The sequence below is a fragment of the Cynocephalus volans genome, chromosome 7, assembly GCF_027409185.1.
Source record: "Cynocephalus volans isolate mCynVol1 chromosome 7, mCynVol1.pri, whole genome shotgun sequence".
NCBI lineage: Eukaryota > Metazoa > Chordata > Mammalia > Dermoptera > Cynocephalidae > Cynocephalus > Cynocephalus volans.
Window position 1 is genome coordinate 33,715,926 of NC_084466.1, and position 19,710 is coordinate 33,735,635.

A 19,710-nucleotide genomic window follows, 5' to 3' on the forward strand; every position below is an offset into this window, starting at 1 on the left:
GAATTTTTTTTCACTTAAAATTTTACAAGAAGACTTTCTGATTTGCATTTCCTTTGCGAGGACCCCTAAGTTTATCACCTGAGTGAGCACATTAAAAAATACACCCACCCACACACACACATTCTACATTTATAATTATATTATTGCCATATATAGGTGACAGGAAATGGTCTAATGTGTGGCACCACAGCACATATTCAAAGGGCCATCCCATGTTTTTGTGTGTAATGGGCTGGAGCAAGATGACCTAGTTTTAACTTTCACCATAGTAGTCTTGAGTCAAAACTGTGTGAGAAGTGAATTTGTATTTAATTCTTCCCACCTTCCTTTCTTAGCCCCTTTCCTTTTATCTGCCCAGACCTGTGGTCCTCAGTTACGTAGTACTCTCAGCTGTTGGCTGTTGCTTAGAATCTTCTACTAAAGCATCACCACTTGGGTGTTCTCTCCTTCCCAGTCAGTATCTTATACTCTAGCTCTTTTCCTCTGCTCCATCCAAATGGATCTGTCCTATGTCCCATACTCAGTACTCTCAGATGACAGGAACTAACATGATTTTTTTTTTTTTAAATGTGAGCCATTGAATTCTTCACCTACAGCGATTAGTACTGTGAGAGTTTCAGATGATGGGGGAGACATTTTAGGATTAGAGAGTGATTTGGATTTATGTATGTTTTGTATGTAAATCCACATACTTCCTTAACACATTTGGTTTACTCAGAAGTATGACTAAGAATAAAGCAAAAATTGCTGTTGATTTCCCCAGAGCACATGGCACTCCTTCCCTTCATATGGTGCTTTTCAAAAAAATATTTTCAATGGAATATTCATTGGCATGGCAATTGCAACACCATGATAAAAAGACATTGGAGAAAGTAGAGTGATAGGGAAGTAAGTCAACAGGCTGGAGAGGGTCAATGTTCTTGCTTCCTCACCAGCCAGTCAGGTAGGCTCCACCCTCTGGGACCCACCCCTGAAGCTGACTTCCCCTGGTGTTACAACCTGGAATTGGTTCTTGACTAACCATGAGCCCATCCAACTGAGGGGAGCCTAAGTTGTTTTGGGAACTCCTTGTAGCTCCTAGAACATTCACTTCTGGCATGTCAGCTTGAGGGGAAAATTGACTGGCCGGGAAAGTTTACTTTTTAATACACACATATTGGCAGAGTTTGATCTCTACTGACATAGGAGAGATATTTTCAGGCATTATCACGTTGCTGAGGAGCTATTAATTTTGAAAAGAAGGCAGTATGCCTTCTGGGTACTCATTTAACAAATTTTAATTGAGCACCTGTTTCATTAATGTATTGAAGAAAAAGGACATCAGCATTTAAGGAGCTTACACCCTAGTTGCACTAAAGCCCATCATAAAATTTAAATCATTATACAAATTAGTTATTGGCTGCAAGTTACTATAAACACTTATTCAATAAATATGTAACAAATGCCTCTATATTGTGAGCACTGTGCTTGGTGCTAGGGACATTGGAGAATATTAAGATACATGAGGAGTTTTCAGTCTAAGGTAGACAGTTATTTAAACAAATAGACAAAATGTCAGGAATTGAGTTCTATAAGAGAGAAAGGTACAAAGTGCTTCAGGACCACTAAGAGGGGCACAGCTAACTACTTATGAAGATGTAGGGAGGTCTCTACTGAGGAGATGGTATTTGATTTAGATTTGAAGGATGAGAGGGTAGGGTAGGGTAGAAGACAGTCTGGGTAGATGGAAAGAGGGAAATCCAAAGTTGCGGGGGAATTTCCGAGTCTGGAATGCTGTGAATTCGTTCATCTGCATGGGCAGGTAAGAACTTTGTGCATTAGACTCACCTAACTTCATAACTTTTCTCAAACTAATGCAATGGACCAGTTCTCTTCCTTCATACCTGGGCTGATTCTGGTCACAATACCTTGCCCCTTACCAGTAGGTTGCTTATTCTGCCTATTAGTATCTCAACAATATCTTTATATTTGCACAAAATATCTCCTGCATGATGTGATGACAGCTCAAGTGTAATAAATACATGCTGTATAATAAAATAAACAAAATAGAAAACATTCATATTAATATAATATGAAATTATCCTTTTAGAAGATAAATGTTGTCACCTAGTCAAGTTTTAAAAACGTCTTAAGTGTAGCACTTTTATCCCTATTATCTTTTAAAAACATAGCTCCTGAATTACCAGCTGATTCTTTTCTGTGCTGCTATTCCTTGGAAGTCTGGATATAGAAAACCAAGGGCACATTTGGCTCAGAGAATTGGACAGGAATCCCATGCATTGGCACATTGACCCTTACCCTAGCAAATTATCATGGGTTGGCATATGTGAATTCAAGTTATAGCAGAGAAATGTCTGCAGAGATTTATGATCTATTTTGATGACCCTGAATGTTACATTTCCTCCCCTTTAGGAAAAAATAATTTTGTCCTTCAACACCTTTAAAATTGGGGTATTTAACGTTCTGTGATTCTGTGAGTTTGTACTTGATGCAACTGGAGTTTTTCTTTTCTTCTCTTAAGCTACAGTCTCCGCCCTTCCTTTCATCAAACTCTTAATCAATGAGTCTTTGTCATTGAAATTCTCTCCTCGGGCCGAGCCCGTGGCGCACTCGGTAGAGTGCTGTGCTGGGAGCGCGGCGACTCCCGCCGCGGGTTCGGGTCCCATATAGGAATGATCGGTGCACTCACTGGCTGAGTGCCGGTCAGGAAAAAACGACAAAAAAAAAAAAAAAAAAAAAAAAGAAATTCTCTCCTCATAACCCTCTTCCAGGTCTTCATTATGACCCTATCATTCCAGGACTTCTTTACCTACAATTTGCCCCAGAAGATCCTCTCATTTCTCTTTGTACATATTTTTCCATTCATTTTCCTTTCTTTCTCATGGTTTTATAGACCCTGAACTCCTCTGCTTTCTCATCATCCACTAATTAGCATGTCTCCATGGTAACATACAGTTGCAGAGCAGGAGTCATTCTCTGTACTGGCTACTGCTGAGCAACCTCTGGGCCTAGCAAGGAGGGGCCTTGACCTGATTAAGATAGCAAGACTTTTCTCTTCTTGGCAGGAGAGGATCCATACATTTCAGAGAAGGCCCTGTTTCCTAGGGGAAAGAATAAGTCAATTTGGTTGAAAAGGAGTGTATTCTTGGACTCAGGCAGGCAAAATCAAAGTATGAAATAAACTAAGAAAATATTTTAAAAGATGTAGGAAAAATATCAAATGCTGACTCTCTGCTCCTGGTTTGTAAAGATTAGCAGTGCTTTGATCTGGAAGATGCTATGAAGCAACTGGTAGCAAATATTTGGCAGCATTTACCTTTTAATTTACTTATACAATTCAGTAAGTGTGCCTCATGGGGCTGAACCTATGACAAAGAACAATCCTATTTCTAGCTTTATGGAGTTTATTTATTTATTTTTAAATTTTATGTTTACTATTTTCAACTAGATATTAACCCATAATCATACACTTACTTAATCAGCTATAATGGCATTAATTATTATAGGAGTTTACTATTGATTTTTTTTTTTTGATAAGTTGTATGGTGTTATAGAGTATATATAAGAACACATTTCTTGTATATTTTTCTATAATTAAGAGGCTAGGAGAGATATTATTAGTCACAATTTATTTAAGTATCTATTATGTATTAGGCACTATACTAGGTGTTTTATTTATTTTGTCTCTGAACTTCATAACAACTTTTCAAGGAAGGATACCATTATTCCAATTTTATATGTGAATATACTGAGATTTACAGAGGTTAAGTAATGTTCCCAAGATCAAAAAGCTAGTAAGAACCTGGCACTGGATTCCTGGATACCCAGAACCAAGTCTGTGTACTATTATGCTTTACCTGTACACTCCTACGTAGATGTTTGTATGAGGATTAGAAAGCTATGTAGAGGCAAAAATGTAGACTCTTATTTTTGTAGGAAGACCTCCAAAGGGAGGCAGAAGTCCAAGTTCTCTTGAGTTGGAAGCTATAATAGCTAAGAGAATGAAGACCTGAGCAGCAGATGACTTCCTTCAATGTGAAGGAATGAAATGTTTTAGCAACATGTGGAGCCTACAAGAGTGAGAGTTTATTGCTTGAAAGCACGTATGTCACAATGTAAGCTTGTGTAAAGCGGCTGGAAACACTTTGTCCCCAGACCTGTACATCCGGGATGACACAGCTGTCCTGGAACTCTGCTTTTGGTGGTGAGTGGGGTTGAACCACCCGTGCATGCTGGAGAGTGCCAACCTTTCATCACTCCTTTCCTCAACATTTATGATGAAAACCATCCCTCCTCAAAATTTGAAAGAGATGTTTTCAATTTGTATATTGCATTTCCTAAATTGAAGGTCAACTCACATCTCAAAGTTGCTTTAAACCACGAATATTATACTTGTCATTCAGCACATCAACAAAATGTCTGACATCTAAGAGAGAAAGGTACATTCACCCAGTGACTTCTATATGCCAGTTACTGTGGCATGCTCTTTTCATAGGCTATCGGTAGGGGCTGTGAGAATGCACCTCGCAGATCTCCTTCTGCAGGGAGAGTAATCGTCTGGCCCCAGCTGCTGTGCTCTGAAAGCATCATCAGGTTTGCATGGAGGCCACACTTCTCATGGGCTGCTCCCGGACAACGAGCACAGCAGGGATGCCAAGGCAGGTGCATTTCTGGGAAATGAAGAATTCTCTGACCAGGGACTTCAGCTTGAGTCCTCCCCATTGGCCTTGATGAACATTCTTAGAACCATAAGGAAGCTGCTTCCACTCAACCTTCTTTCCCTCCCTCTTTCCTTCTGGCTGCTCTCTCAGCCTCTCTCTGCTTCCTCCCATATTATCTCAAAGGTGTTTCCCCCAATGAACTCTCTTGTTGCCTGCTTCTTGGAGGAGCTAAATCGGTGCATTTAATTTAACTCTCCCAATCTTATGAGCTGTTTATGATTATAAGAAACTGAGCCTCAAGGAGTTTGAAGTACTTGCTCAGGTGGCCCTGTCTGCTCTCATGACTGCTGACGCTTCCCCTTGTACTTCACTGCCCAGGACGCTTTACTGTGCTCACCACTGCTTTATGGCTACTGTGCCTGTTGACAGCTTCTATGGTTAAAAAGGGAACAGGTAAGAATTATTCTTAAGTTCCCTGCAAAAAAAAAAAAAAATCTGGGAGGAGGCAAGTTGTTAATATAAGATGTTCCATCCTTTTCCTAGAATAACTTACAGTTGAAGCTTTCTCACATGTGTCACTGACAGAGAGCTGTCTGCCACGTGAATATGTTGTGCTTTTTTCTAATACCACTTTTTAGGTAAATCAGAGCTGTAAGTACTGTATCTCTTTTTCAGAGAAAGCATGTGAAATTGTGACATTCCCTGGAGAGTTTGAGGTCCAGGAACCAAGGAAGGGATCACCATGAAACACAAGCATTACGTTTTCAAGTGCTAGAGTGATTATTGTCTGGAAGACTTAGCATTATTTAAAAGGCAGCTCTTCTCATTTGGATCAGGCTGCATGTGAATTTTCCGAAGGCGAGAAGGGCTTCCTGGCACGAATAAAAGCTGAGTACAGAGTGGGGCTGTGGGCTGCTTGTGTTACAGTGAAGGCCGGCAGCAAAAGCCACAGTCATGGGCTCCAGGGGAGCTCCAGCAGCTGTAACTGATTCCTAATGAATCAGGAACCCAGTAGGGAAGTGAAGAAAACACAGGGAGACGTTTTTTTTTTTTTTTTTCATACCTCCCTTTTTCAATCTGGGCAAAAAAAGTACAATTTACTGCAAAACCTGGTAAGGGTTCAAGAGGACAGGGAGCCTGAGGATCTTCACCTGAATGGCTTCTTGAAGGATGCCGTGGCTAAGATCTGTAGTGCCTGGAGAACATTGACATGTTTCCCTCTTTACTTTACAGCACATCTTTTTATGTGATTTAGGAAACTTTGCCCTTCTCAGAGCTGTGCCACTGGTGTTATGGGTGTTTCAAGGTGATGTGTAGACTCCTGCTGCCAATCCATTTTCTCTTTTTCTCTTGTCAGGGCTCCAAGCAAGGGCAGCACCTTGATCATTGTCTGATTTATTTCTGCAGGATGAGTCTACCACTGAACCTTAGCTCCATTGATGGAGACGTCTGCTGTTAGTCTTATTCTCTCTCAGTATTTCTTTTAACTTGATCATGTCTTACTTAGCTCTCCAGCTTCATATCCTATGCCTTTTTCACATCGTATATATGGCAAAACAAGTTGCTCTACATTCTAGAATCTTCCATGCTCCCTTAAGCCACATGCCTTTGCTGATGCAGTATCTTCTGCCAGTAGTGTCTTCTTGCCCCTCCCTAGCTCCTCATCTCTTTGCTTTTGTGGTGCACGTCTAATTCCATTAAGACTGAGTTCAGATGTAACCTCCTCAGTGGAGCCTTCCCTGACCTCTCCAAACTCAATTAATTACTTCCTTCTATGCACATTTCAGTAATTTTGCTGAGTTGAAATTAATTTTGCTTCTCTATGAAGATACAGATTATACAGATTCAAATTCCAATAAATTTATTCTGAGTGACTACTAAGTGCCTGACATTAAAATGATCACTTTCATATATAGCATTTCTTGAATTTTTATTTGACAAAAAGACTAGAGAAGGTGATTACTTTAGATTGAAATGGGCTATTACTGTCTTCTGAAATTACTAAACTATTGACTCTTAACAAGAGGCGATGACCGTAGAGATGAGGTACATTTCTAGTCACTCTTCATGATAAAAAGAAAACAAAACAGCAACAAAAATACTTTGTTGTTTAAACACTCTGATTTCCTCAGAATTTCTTGGAAGATGTTCTGAAAAACTGTAGGCCCCCCCCCATTCAGTGACCTTCTGCCACTGTGGGGCACATATTAATAATTTGTCTCATAGGTCTCTTTGGACATTACATTATTTTATCACAATTGTTGTGAGCTATGTCAGCAGGGTACAGACCCTACCCAGTCCTACTCTGCGTGGCCACCTAAGCCAGGAGTCCTCCATCTCAGTCAGCCCTTCTTCTTGCAAAGTCATAAGTAATAGCCAGCATGTCTACATAATGCAGGAAGTTCTACTTTAGTGCTTATAGGGATTTTGATCAACTTCTTACACTCTTCTCCAAGCCATGAGGAGTAGATGGTCAGCTCCATAAAAGAATCATTAATCTGAAAAATAGGCTTTATTTTTCACTAGTACAACTGTCAAAAACTATCTTTTGAAATCAACAACTCTGCTTTTATTTATTTATTTATTTATTTTTATTTTTTTCTTTATTAAGAATATTCATGAGATACAAAGCTAATTGTCGCCCCTCGTGCCCATGATGTGAGGGACAGATTCATACTGGGGGCATACCCATTACCAGAAATTACTTTTGTATCCTTTGTTCCCTCCCAATTATCTCCTAACCTCCCTCCCCCTCCCCCTCTCCCCTCAACTTCAATTTGCAGCCCTAGGAATGTTCCCTCCCTCCGTAAGACCAATGCACTACTGTGGTCTTTCTTTCCTTCCTGCCTTCCTTTCTCTCTTAGATCCCACATATGAGTGAGCACATGCGGGATTTATCCCTCTGTGCTTTGCTTGTTTCACTCAACATAAGTTTCTCCAGGTTCATCCATGTTGTTGCAAATGGGAGTATTTCATTCTTTTTTATGGCAGAGTAGTATTCCATAGTTTAATTGAAAACAAAGTTCATGGGCTGGTAAACTACAGCCTATAGGCCAAATCCATCTTGCTGCCTGTTTTCCTGAATAAAGTTTATTGGAACACAACCACGCCATTTGTTTATATATTGTCCATGACAGCTTTCACATCATAGTGGCAGAGTTGAGCAGTTGCAAGAGAAACTGTGGCACATGAAGACTAAAGTATTTACTGTTTGATCCTTCCCAGAAAATGTGTACCCACTCCTGACAGCAGTCCAGAATTCTGCCAGACACTGGTAAGTGCAATCTCTCCAATATCCAGTTCTTATCAAAAGTCTGATGGTGAAAATATATTCCTCTCACCTCATAATGTCAGGAAAGCTGTGCTTCCTCCTGAGGCACTGGTGAGTTTGTTGTCTTATGGGCACTGTGAATTTCACAGTGGACTATGTGACCCCTCTAGCTCTGGCTGCCAGAGCATCCTGCGCCGGGATTGCAGTTCTCTGTAGATAGGTGGGTGATACCCACCTTTACTCACTTTCAGTGAAGTCGCTTTTCGCCTTAAATCCTCTTTCACTCTGATTTCCTAACTATTAATTTTAGTCTGATGGCCTTGTATGTATGATATAAACTTTTTGGGAAAAGATTAGGTATAAATAAATACATAAGTAATAAGTACTCTCTGTACTTCTATAGTTGATTGTCTAGAATTAGCTGCTTGTATGTCTGCTTCTGTCTCCTAATTTAAAAGCTCTGGAGGGTTCTGTCTATGTCATCAGGTGCTTTGCACATAGAAAATAGTAAATATGCTGGGTTTTTTGTTTGCTTATTTGTTTTGTTTTGGTAGTGAGTGAGTTTTGGAAAGTGTTCCAAAGATCAGCAAATTTTCAACTTAATGAACAGTCTTAGCAAGATTCCTAAAGTTAAGTCCTGGATTGACAAATTTATTTAGTTTTTATGCTTTTATTAATAAAATAATAATTGTTACTATTTATTAAATGCCGAGTATTTGTCCAGTGCTTTATGTACATTGTCGAATTTATTCCTTGTAGCAGTGCATGGTAGGTCTTGATATTCCCATTTCATAAGATTGTTACAATGACACTCAGAGATGACATACTTAGTTTGGAAGGAGTATGGCCACAGAGTTATGGCCAGCGATTCCTGGAGGAGTCAGGCAGGGGATGTCAGTAAATAAAGCAGTTGGGTCTCATGCAATGTGAGTCCTGGAGATCAGTGAGTGCATGCTTGGTCTAAAAGGCCGGCTGCAACTCAGCCCCACCAACCACTGCCACGCTTAAGTGTCAGCTTACTGTTGCTCGAATTTGCGACTTATCAGAAACCAGAAATCCTGACTTTCAGTGGAAGTTTCAAATCATTGTTCAGGAATAATGAAATATGTCGTGGGTTATCTTTGGCACCTGGGCCATCAGTCTTCACACTTTGGGTTAAAACCACAGGTGCCCAGGCTGACCGGTTTGGTGTAAATCCTAACTCTAGCACATTCTGTGTTTCTTTAAGCAACAGAACCTCTCTAAGCTTCAGTTTCATCGACTGAACAATAATGCTAATAGTAGTACCAACTTACTGAGGTTTGGTGAAGTGTTTAACCCATGCTTGCAACATAGAGCATACTCATTAAGTGGTTACATACTCATGATGTTTATGGCTTAAGGACACATAGCTAGTAATTTCATATCTGGGATTTGTAACCAGGTCTTTATAAGCTGAAAGCCACATCCTTTTCTCCTGGTGCAATCCTGTCTCGTAATTCAGTGCTTTTTGTTTTGTTTCTAACTCTAGGTTGCCAGTTGTTTATTACAATAGAAACAGACCAACAATCCTATGAGCCATATAAACTTTTTTACTGAATATGTACAACTGATTGAATAAGTTATTGCTTTCAGTTTTGCTCAAAAAGTCATTTTTTAAAAAAATCCTTGCTATTTCCTCTACATGAAAAAAGCCAATTTCCTTTCATAAATGCATGTATAGCTCCCGTTGATTTCAGTGGGAATCAAGAAGTCAGGGATGGAATCTAGCTTGAAGAGTTTTAATTTTCTGTTTACTTACAGTGGGAGATAATAAAAATTGTATATTTGCTTAGAATGTATCAACATTAAGTATGCTTGCTAGCTTGGTCAAGTACAGTATTATGACTGAAGTTGAGAGTTTCTGCAGAGAGTTTCTGCATGTCACTAGTAGACCAAAAGATGCTTCTTATAAATGACGAAGCATATCTGTAGGCATCAAAGATAACAAGCAATATCGAATAGGAGGAAAGATTTCACTGATGTGGAGAGGGAAGCCAGTACACAGCAGATAAATAGTTCTTTACCTGTACCTTTGCATCTGACTGATATTTTTATTAAGGGAAATAGTTACTATAGTAAAATAATATTTTCTCTAATAGGATTTTTTTATTGGAAACTTTACCCACACTACTTGCAGGGTTAGTTTATCCTGAAAGAGTCGGGTAAAACATTAGTATCTTGAAGTATAGTGGCCCTGTAGAGCAGTGGACAAAGGACTGGATTTGGAAATGGAGAACATAAGTTCCAGTCTCAGTACAGCACATAAATAATTGTGTGATTTGGGGCAAATCACTCCCTGTATGTTGAGTAGAGATAATAAACTTATCCTAACAATAGTGGGAATATTTATGGAAACTGTTTGTTTTGAGATAAAAGTATAATATTATTGCTACAGTTATTTTTGTGTGATGATGGTGATGGCATAGAGCAAACATGAAACTACTAATACTATTCTCCTAGGGAATTAGACAGTTTCAATTACTTCAATAACAGAGACACACACTGTCAATTGCATTCATTTTGATTTTGATCTCATGGAAATAGATACATTGAGGTTGTTCATTTTTTTTCTGTTTCCTGAGAAGTGAGAGGCATTTTGCTCACAATAAAATAATAAAAATGAAGGGCTTGAGGATAAGACAGGAAGTATGTAATATGTAACATGAATGTAAAGCAGAGATAATTGGATGTAAGTAAAACCAATGTTAAGCAGACTAAAGCCCCTGATAGTGTATTTTTTTTTTTTTTTTTTGGTGGCTGGCTGGTAAGGGGATCCAAACTCTTGACCTTGGTGTTATAACACTGTACTCTAACCAACTGAGCTAACCTGACAGCCATGTGTCTAATTCAGATAGCTCAATTAGCTGATTTCTCCCTCCCTTTTTCTTTATTTTTTTCCTTCCTTCCTTCCTTCCTTCCTTCCTTCCTTCCTTCCTTCCTTCCTTCCTTCCTTCCTTCCTTCCTTCCTTCCTTCCTTCCTTCCTTCCTTCCTTCCTTCCTTCCTTCCTTCCTTCCTTCCTTCCTTCCTTCCTTCCTTCCTTCCTTCCTTCCTTCCTTCCTTCCTTCCATTTCAGCAGTACTCAGCAGTCTGGGCACAGGAAGAGAAAGACAAATGGTATGTATTTGTACAGGACTGGTAATTACCTGGGGAGATTCAGAAAACTGACAAGAAGTTAAACACATTAAAGGTTTTGGAGAGAGTATTCTTTACTTAACAGACAATGTGTTTCAGAAATAATGGGAAAGGAAGTGAGAAGTAAAGTCTTAAGGAAGGTGGTTGTTGTGGTGGAGCAAATGTATATTAGTCATTGATTTCTGAAGATGTTTTAACTGGGCTGGTTTTGATAGTTTAGCTGAGTATAAAACTGCAGGTTAACTAATATCCCCCTAAAAATTTCAGAATTGCCATCATATTCTGGCATATAGAAGAGTACTTCAAAAAGCTAATGGAAAGATTTGCATTACCTTTTAATTGTTTTTTCACAAACTTTGTGAAGTACCCTTATACTGCTGCTGAAGGGAAATCTATGGTATAATTTTTGTTCTTTTGTTGGTATTTTTGTCTCTCTGGAAGATTTTAAGGTTTTATCCTTGTCCTTGATATTCTGCGGTTTCCTTATCATGTGCTTTGACATAAGATATTTTATTGTAGGTCTTGGCTATTTCTTTAATTTTGGAAAATTCTTTACTATATTTCTTTAAATATTTTTTTCCTATTATTTTCTTCTTCTGGAATGCCTATTTGACATATGTTGAAGACCCTCATTCTAGCTTCTATGATTTTTTGAATTTTTTCTCTTTTTGTCTATGATGAATTAAAAATAATTTCCACAATATTATCTTTTAGTGAATTATGTCCTGTCTAGATTTTATCTCATTTTTGTGTTTCCAGCAAATTTCAGTGTGAATTCTTTAAATTATATGATATTTAACAAGTTATTTCTACATCAATTATTTTTTTTATTTCTACATGATTTTATTTTATATTTTCTTTTCTTTATATTTTTATTTTTATTTATTTCTTAAAATATAAGTTTTTTAAGGTTTATAATCACAGACATATAACTCACTCATGTCAGGGCAAACACCTCTATAACTCTCATGCCAGTCAAGAAATTAAATGTTGCCGGCATCCCTGAATTCCTTCTCAAGACTCTTCCTAATCACTATCCTTTCTTCTCCACAAAGATAGCAATTATCCTGAATTCTGGCACCATGATGTGGATTTACCTATTTTTGAAGTTTGTATTATTGAAATCATAGAGTACAGTTCTCCCTCAGTATCCATGGGGGATTGGTTTCAGGACCCCTCATGGATACCAAAGTTTATGGATATTCACGTTCTTATATAAAATAGTGTAGTATTTGCATATAACCTGCACACATTCTCTTGATTATTTTAAGTAATCTCTGTATTACTTATAATACCTAATACAATGTAAATGCTATGTAAATAGTTGTTATGTTGTATTTTTACTTGCATTTTTTAAAATTGTTGTATTTCTTTTTTTTAAATTACGTTTTTGAATACTTTTTATCTGCAGTGGGTTGAATCTGTGGTTGTGAAACCTATGGATACGAAGGGATGAATATATATTTTTGGTATCCGGTTTCTTTCACTCAACATTATGTTTGCGAGATTCTTCTATCTTGTTGCTGAGAGGTGTATTTCATAAATTTTCATTGCTATTTTGTATTCAATTGTATTGATATACTGCAATTTAATTATCCATACTAATGTTAATAGACATTTTGTTTTTTCCTAGTCAGGATTTACTGTGAATAATGCTACTATAATCATTCTTGTACATGTCTCTTGGTGCGCATGGCATACATTTCTGTTAGGTAAATATGTAGAAGTGCTAGCTCAAACAATATGCATATCTTCAGCTGTAGTAGATAATGACAAATTGTTTACCAAAGTTAATTTACCAATTTACATTCCTACTAGCAGTATATGAGAATTTGTATTGCTGCACATGCTTGCTAACACATGATATTATTAGTTGTTTTTAGTTTTAACTATTCTTGTAGCTGTGCTGTGTTACCTCATTGTGAGGTTGGCACCTTTACATATATTTATTGACTCGTTGGATATCCTCTTTTATGAATGCCTATTCAAGTGTCCTACTTCTTTTTCATTGAATTGTCCGTATGTTTTTCTAATTTATTTTTATGATTTCTTTATATATTTTGGATGTGAGCCGAAAATATCTTCTTCCATGTTGTAGCTTGCCTTTTCATACTCTTGATAGTGCCTTTTTTCCCCTTACATCAACAGATGTTCTTAATTTAACATAGCACAGTTCATTATCCTTTTCTTTATTAACCTGTTTAAGAGAACTTTTCTTTTTCTAAGGTCATAAAGATATTGTTATTTTCTGTTATTATTATTATTTGCCTTTCACATAAATATTTACAAATGACTTGGGATATATTTTGTCTATAGTATAATGTAGAGATCATTTTTCTTTCTGTGGATATTCAGTTAACCCCACACTAGTTATTGATGATTCAGTTATTAAAAAGGCTATTCTTTTTCCACTGCTTTGCAGTGGCACTTTTACTATAAGTCAGTGTCTATATATACAAGGATCTGCTTCTGTGTATTTTATTTTCTTCCATTGGTCTATTTGTCTGTTGTGTATCATCACCACACCATCTTAATCATTATAGGTATATAATAATCACTGATATCTAGCAGAGCAAGTTGGCTCACCTTTTTTCTCTTTAAGGTTATCTTCGTTATTCTTGGCCCTTTGCATATCCAAATATAAATTTATTATTACTTTTAGAATCTGCTTGTAAAGTTCTACACAATAAAAGCTATTTTGGGAGACTGGAATTACATTGGATGTATAGATAATTTGGGGGAGAACTGATATTTTTATAATATTGACTCTTCAATCCATGAGCATGGATTCTCCTAAATGCATTTACATATTTTTATTTCTCTCAATATTACTCTATAATTTTCTGCTTAGAGATTTTGTCTTCACTTACATTTATTTCTAGGTACTTAATACAGTCTGGTGTTAGTGGAAAAGCTATTTTTAAAATTTTATTTTTTGTGACTCTAGTATATACAAATTTAATTGAATATTGTATATTAGTCTTTATCCAGGAACTTTGCTAGCAAATTTTTTCCTAAAATTTTATTATGGAAATTTTCAAACATGCAAAAATTAGAATTGTATAATAAACTTCCATGTGCCCACTATCCAGCAACAACTGTAATGTTTGTAAATCTCCTAAGCTTATATTTATTCTAATAATTTTTATAGATTCTTCTGAATTTTCTATATACACAATCATACTATTTGCAAATAATGAGAGTCTTATTTGTGATTTTCTAAGATTATTCATTTCTTTACTCATTTATTTTCCATGCTTAGGATATTCAGGACAATGTTGTTCTTTTTTTTTTTTAGGTTATGAATATTCATGAGATCCAAAGCTGATTGTCACCCCTAGTGCCCAAGATGTGAAGGCCAGATCCATACTGGCAGCATGCCCATTACTACAAATTGCAATTATACCCCGTATCCTCTGCCAATGTTGAAAAGAAATAATAATAGCATTCTTACCCTGTTTGTGAGGCTTGCCATCCCTTTTTATTTTCATCGAATGACACCTATGAAAGATCAATTCTTATGTATTTGAGTGTCATATAAATCAATGTCTTAACTAAGTTAAAGCATGCTTATACTGAAATATTTCTATAACTCAAGCAATGGTTGTCATAACTATAATAAATTCAGAACAGGTTTTTTTTTTTAAAGCACAAAATAGGTAGTCAATAGGTAGTTTAGTGTTTATATGTAGTACTTGCACATTTAGACTTAATCCTCAACCTTTACTTTATGGTTACTGCTGTAATTTAAAAAGTCTCATCCCTGGGCCGAGCCCGTGGCGCACTTGGTAGAGTGCTGCGCTGGGAGCGCAGCAACGCTCCCGCCGCGGGTTCGGATCCTATATAGGACTGACCAGTGCACTCACTGGCTGAGTGCCGGTCACGAAAAAACGACAAAAAAACAAAACAAAACAACAACAACAACAACAAAAAAGTCTCATCCCAAGGATAGGTATAACCACCTGCAAATTGACATATTTATTTTAAATTTTATGAAAATATCTTTAACTTGTTCAAGCAGGAAAAAAAATCAACTCTGACGGTAATCTGCTTTTCAGTGAACTTTGTAGTTCTCAACTGCATACAGGCACAGGAAATATGAAATAATTTCTAACTATGGGAATTAAATGCTTAAAAAGTATAGCAATTTATTAGATTTTATTTTATTTAACATTCTAAGAAGTTCACAGCCATAAGCAATTCCAATGTAATTTCAGGTGCAATTGGGAATTTGGCATTCTCAGTGGAACTGTTACTAAAGAAAACCTTTTAGATGAAGTAAGTACATTTAACAGTATATGTGAAGGGATTGTTCTAGAATTGACTTGGATGGCTTCATTTTCCACAACTGAATTGGGTCACTCATCATCGCTATTATTTTTCCTGATATTAGGGCATATTCTCTTTTTGCAATAAAGTTATGACTGTCAAAAAATATCAACTTGACATGCATGGCATCACGGCCTTTACAACTTCCACAGGATTTTTTTCTCTCCATCTATTATGTTTTTATGAAATTCTTATTTCATCACCCTGGGAACTTCAATAGTTTCTTGTCAGTTACTGCAGCTGGGTCCCTGCGCTCTGCTCCAGCTCCTACTCCCGGGCCATTATCTCTCCTTTATTCTATCTTTTATATATATGACAGAAGTTACATGTATATATATATGTGTGTGTGTGTGTGTGTGTGTGTGTGTGTGTGTGTGTGTGTGTGTGTGTGTGTGTGTGTGTGTGTGTGTATTTCAAAAAGGTCATGGAAAGACTCATATTATCTTTCAATTCAATTTTTCCGTGAAATTTTTGAAGTACCCTCATATATATATCCACATACATACATCCACATATCTGTACCCTATGTTATTGCTGTGTATTTGGAATGGAATTAATGCCTGTGTGTGTGAACATTGTGTCATATTGACCAGAAGTCAGATTTGGGGTCACCATAGCAGCACGATGGAGGACAAATTGTAGGTGAGCAAGAATGGAGACCAAGAAATTGGGTAAATCTTGGGGTCTGTGCTGGCATCATGGAACTGGGGAAGGGAAGAACAATCTTCTAAACCATCAGGCCAAGTTATAGACCTCTGAATCTGCTTTGTGACTCAGAATTCTGTGTAGTAGGGGTATATTAGGAAAACCTGCATGGTAGTTTTTCCTAGCATGCTAGGTTGTAATGGATGCCTGATTGCAGATAGCAGTTAAACTAAAGACGTTGATGGAACTTACTGTGAAAGATTAGACATTTTTCCCAATGGAGTGGAGATTCCAAGAGGCCTGCACCAGAACCTAGGTACAGTGTGACGGGATGGGAGGAGGATACGGGATCATACTAAGATACACACTGAGCTGGCAGAAGTCGTGAGGTGAGGACTCATATTGTATACTTAAAAGATTTACAAAAATGCGTTGGGAAATGGCAATAAACCCTTAGAAGAAAGTGAAGAGATGAGGAGCGTGAGAGCAAGAGAGAGGAAACACACTAAATCAGGGAGTTGAAGCAAAGTGAGCGTTTCTGTTTGTCCATATTCTTCCCAAAGCTGAAAGGAATTACGGATGCATGGCTTACCCTGTGAAAGTTATCCAGGGCGTTGCTCACCCACCAGATTTGAAGATCTGAGAAATGTAGGAATACACTAATGGCAGCAGGACAGTGATGTAAGATGACACTCATGTCTTCTTTTCAAAATAAATAACACATAGACCTCTTCTCCCTTCACATTTGATTTTATGTTTAATACATTATGTAGCAGCAAGCTGGATATTTATATCCCCTTATAATTTAAGTAAACCAGAGTTGAGAGACCAAGGAAGCATGATCATATAATACCTGTGTAAGGGGAGATTTTCATTCATTCACTCATGCATTTGGTTATTCAGAAAATAGTCTATTAAGGACTTATTACAGATGTTCTTCATAATTAAAAATCATGAAGAAATGATACATTTTTGTAATAATAAATATGCTAACTACTGTGATTTGACCCTCACACATTGAATACATGTATTGAAATATAACTCTGTACCCCATAAATATGTACAATCAATATGTTTCAATTAAAAAATAGATAAGTTCTTTAAGCACAAAAAGGGATTATTAAGTGCCAGGAAGTAGTCTAGGCCTTGGAAGTATATCAGTGAGCAAAATCATGAAATTTAATTTGTAGTAAATGAGAGTAGGAAAATAAGAAAACAGAAAAAGTGTATATACTTTCAAAAGTTTCCCACTAATGGTAGAAGAACAGCAACCAGCAGCGGGTCTTTTATTCCTATGTTTATGTGTATAAAATCCTACTCAGCTGTGTGCTTGTTAGTGCTCTTCCTGTGTTTTGCTAGATGCATGCTAGACCTCAATGAAACAAAAAGTAAAAAGCACAAAAAGACTTCTGGCCCAAACCGATCTCTCTCATGTCAGCCTGTGATATTTACTTTTATTTGGTACAGTTTAGCACTTGGTACCAGATATGTTCTGTTTTTGTTTTGTTTTGTTTTATTCTGTGTTCATTTCCTAGATGAAAATCTTTTCAGGAACTAGATCTTAAATGTCATTCAAGACCTTGATTTTGTGTTAGACTCATACTTGTTCTCTGATAAGGAATCCCCACTGTTTTAAATTGGAAATACATGAACCCATTCACACAATGCAATTTGTTTTATATTTTAGAGGCTTCCTTTGTATAAAACCTGTGGAGCATGTTTTTGTTTGTCTTTGGTATCTTGTAGAAGGGGATAATTCTACTATTTCTATTTATAGTGTCCAGGAGATTGGGCTATATACACAAAGTCCTCAATAAATATTGCTGACAGGATGAGCGTGGAAAAATCCAGAAATTGTTTCTATTTTAATTTATGAGCTTCGTAGAAAGTAGAGTAAATAGTACACTAAAGGAATCCTATTTCTTTCCCACCTCTTAAACAGATTAAAAGAGAAGAAGAAGTAAAACAATCTTGAAGGTTGATCCAGGGATAAAACACCCACAGAACAAATTTGACTTATTCAAGTTTTATGAATCTTCAAATAGGTTTGAGTAGATTTGCTGGCGCTTACATATACGTGTCTGTCAAGTAAGATAACTTTTAAAGAAAATAGTTCTTTGCATTTCCTCAGGTTAAAAATTGAGTTGAGCCTTTGCTCTTAGAAAATATCAGGTAAAACAAATTTGCTGTTTATGTTGTGATTGTAGAATAATCTCAGTGAGAGATCTACTCACAGGTAAAGCAACTTACAGATCAGGCAAACCTCCACGTAAGTATAAAGAACACTAAGCCTGGATTCTTTCATGCTGCTTCTGCTTGGTGGTATCTGAGGCCAGCCAAGGCAAAACTCACTGAGCACTTTCACAGCCCCTCTAGGGTCTCCTTCCTCTTGGTGACCCTTGTAATTAATTATTTCTTCCTCCCCACAGGGTTGTTAGTGACACCACACTGTTGCTGTGGTCCGAGACCTCTCACTGTAGGGCCCTACTTTGGGATATGACCCATGTCCTCAAGTAATTCTTGTCTATCTTTAGTCTTTTTTTTTTGGATCCTGACCTTTGTCATCCAAAGATTGTTGTTGATTCCAGAACCAAACTGTGCAGATGTGTTTATTGATGCAATTTTGGTAATGGGAGACGTTATACCATGCTGTCCATTTTTACTTTCATTAATCAAATGTACATAAAAATGCTGATTGTAGAACACTGAGAAAACACAGATAATCATACATAAAAGAATAAAAAAGCATTCATAATCTCTCCATCCAATAACCACAATTAAAATACACACACATACTCTCACACACACATATACACATATATACAGATATTTCTTGCCTTATAAATTTGAAGAATATTTAATTGTTTTATGTCAGTAAATGTATTTATATAATATTTTATGTGTGTGTGGCTGAAAGTATTCCACTTATAAATAGATTATTATTTACTTATACAGTCTCTTACAGTTGGATATGTGGATTTGCTGCCCGTATTAATAAGGAATCCTTATAGTACATATCTGTCTCTTGTTAATAATTTTCTTTAAAAATTTCCTAGACCAAGAATCTCCAGGTCAAAGACATGTATAAAAACCCTTAGTCACTTTTTGAGCTAGCATATTTTTATTTTTTTAAAGGAATGTATATCTGTTGTAAAATCTCATGTAGTATATAATGAAAAAAGTTTTTCTTCCACCTGAGACTCCTAGTTCTCTCCAGAGGAAACCACTATTAAGCATTTCTTTTGCTACCCTCTGGAAATATTGTAAGCAAGCATATACATGTAGTATATCCCTTTCTTATTATACAAATATATATATATACACACACACACTGTTTTGTACCTTGATCTTGTAAAATTTTTTTAAAAAATGTATCTTGGAGCTTCTACCAGTTTAGAACACATAGATCTAACTCATGTTTCTCCATGGCCACATAGTAATCACAGTATGAATATACAGAATTTGATATAATTCATGGGTTGTTTGATGGAGTTAGGCTCTCTTCTCTTCTTTGCTGAGACAAACATACCAACATATGGCTTTTTGCACATACATGACTATTGATGAATTCTTAGAATTTTAAGGCTTTCAATACATATTGCCAAACTGTCCTTTATTAAGGAATAAATTTAAACTGGCATGAGAAAAAA

The 19,710-nt window shown here is 36.7% G+C and overlaps 1 pseudogene; it reads right to left on the reverse strand.

The window, feature by feature from the left end:
- Window positions 1-15,253: 15,253 nt before the first annotated feature.
- Window positions 15,254-15,584, reverse strand: LOC134382635 (elongin-C-like; annotated as a pseudogene).
- Window positions 15,585-19,710: the final 4,126 nt, after the last annotated feature.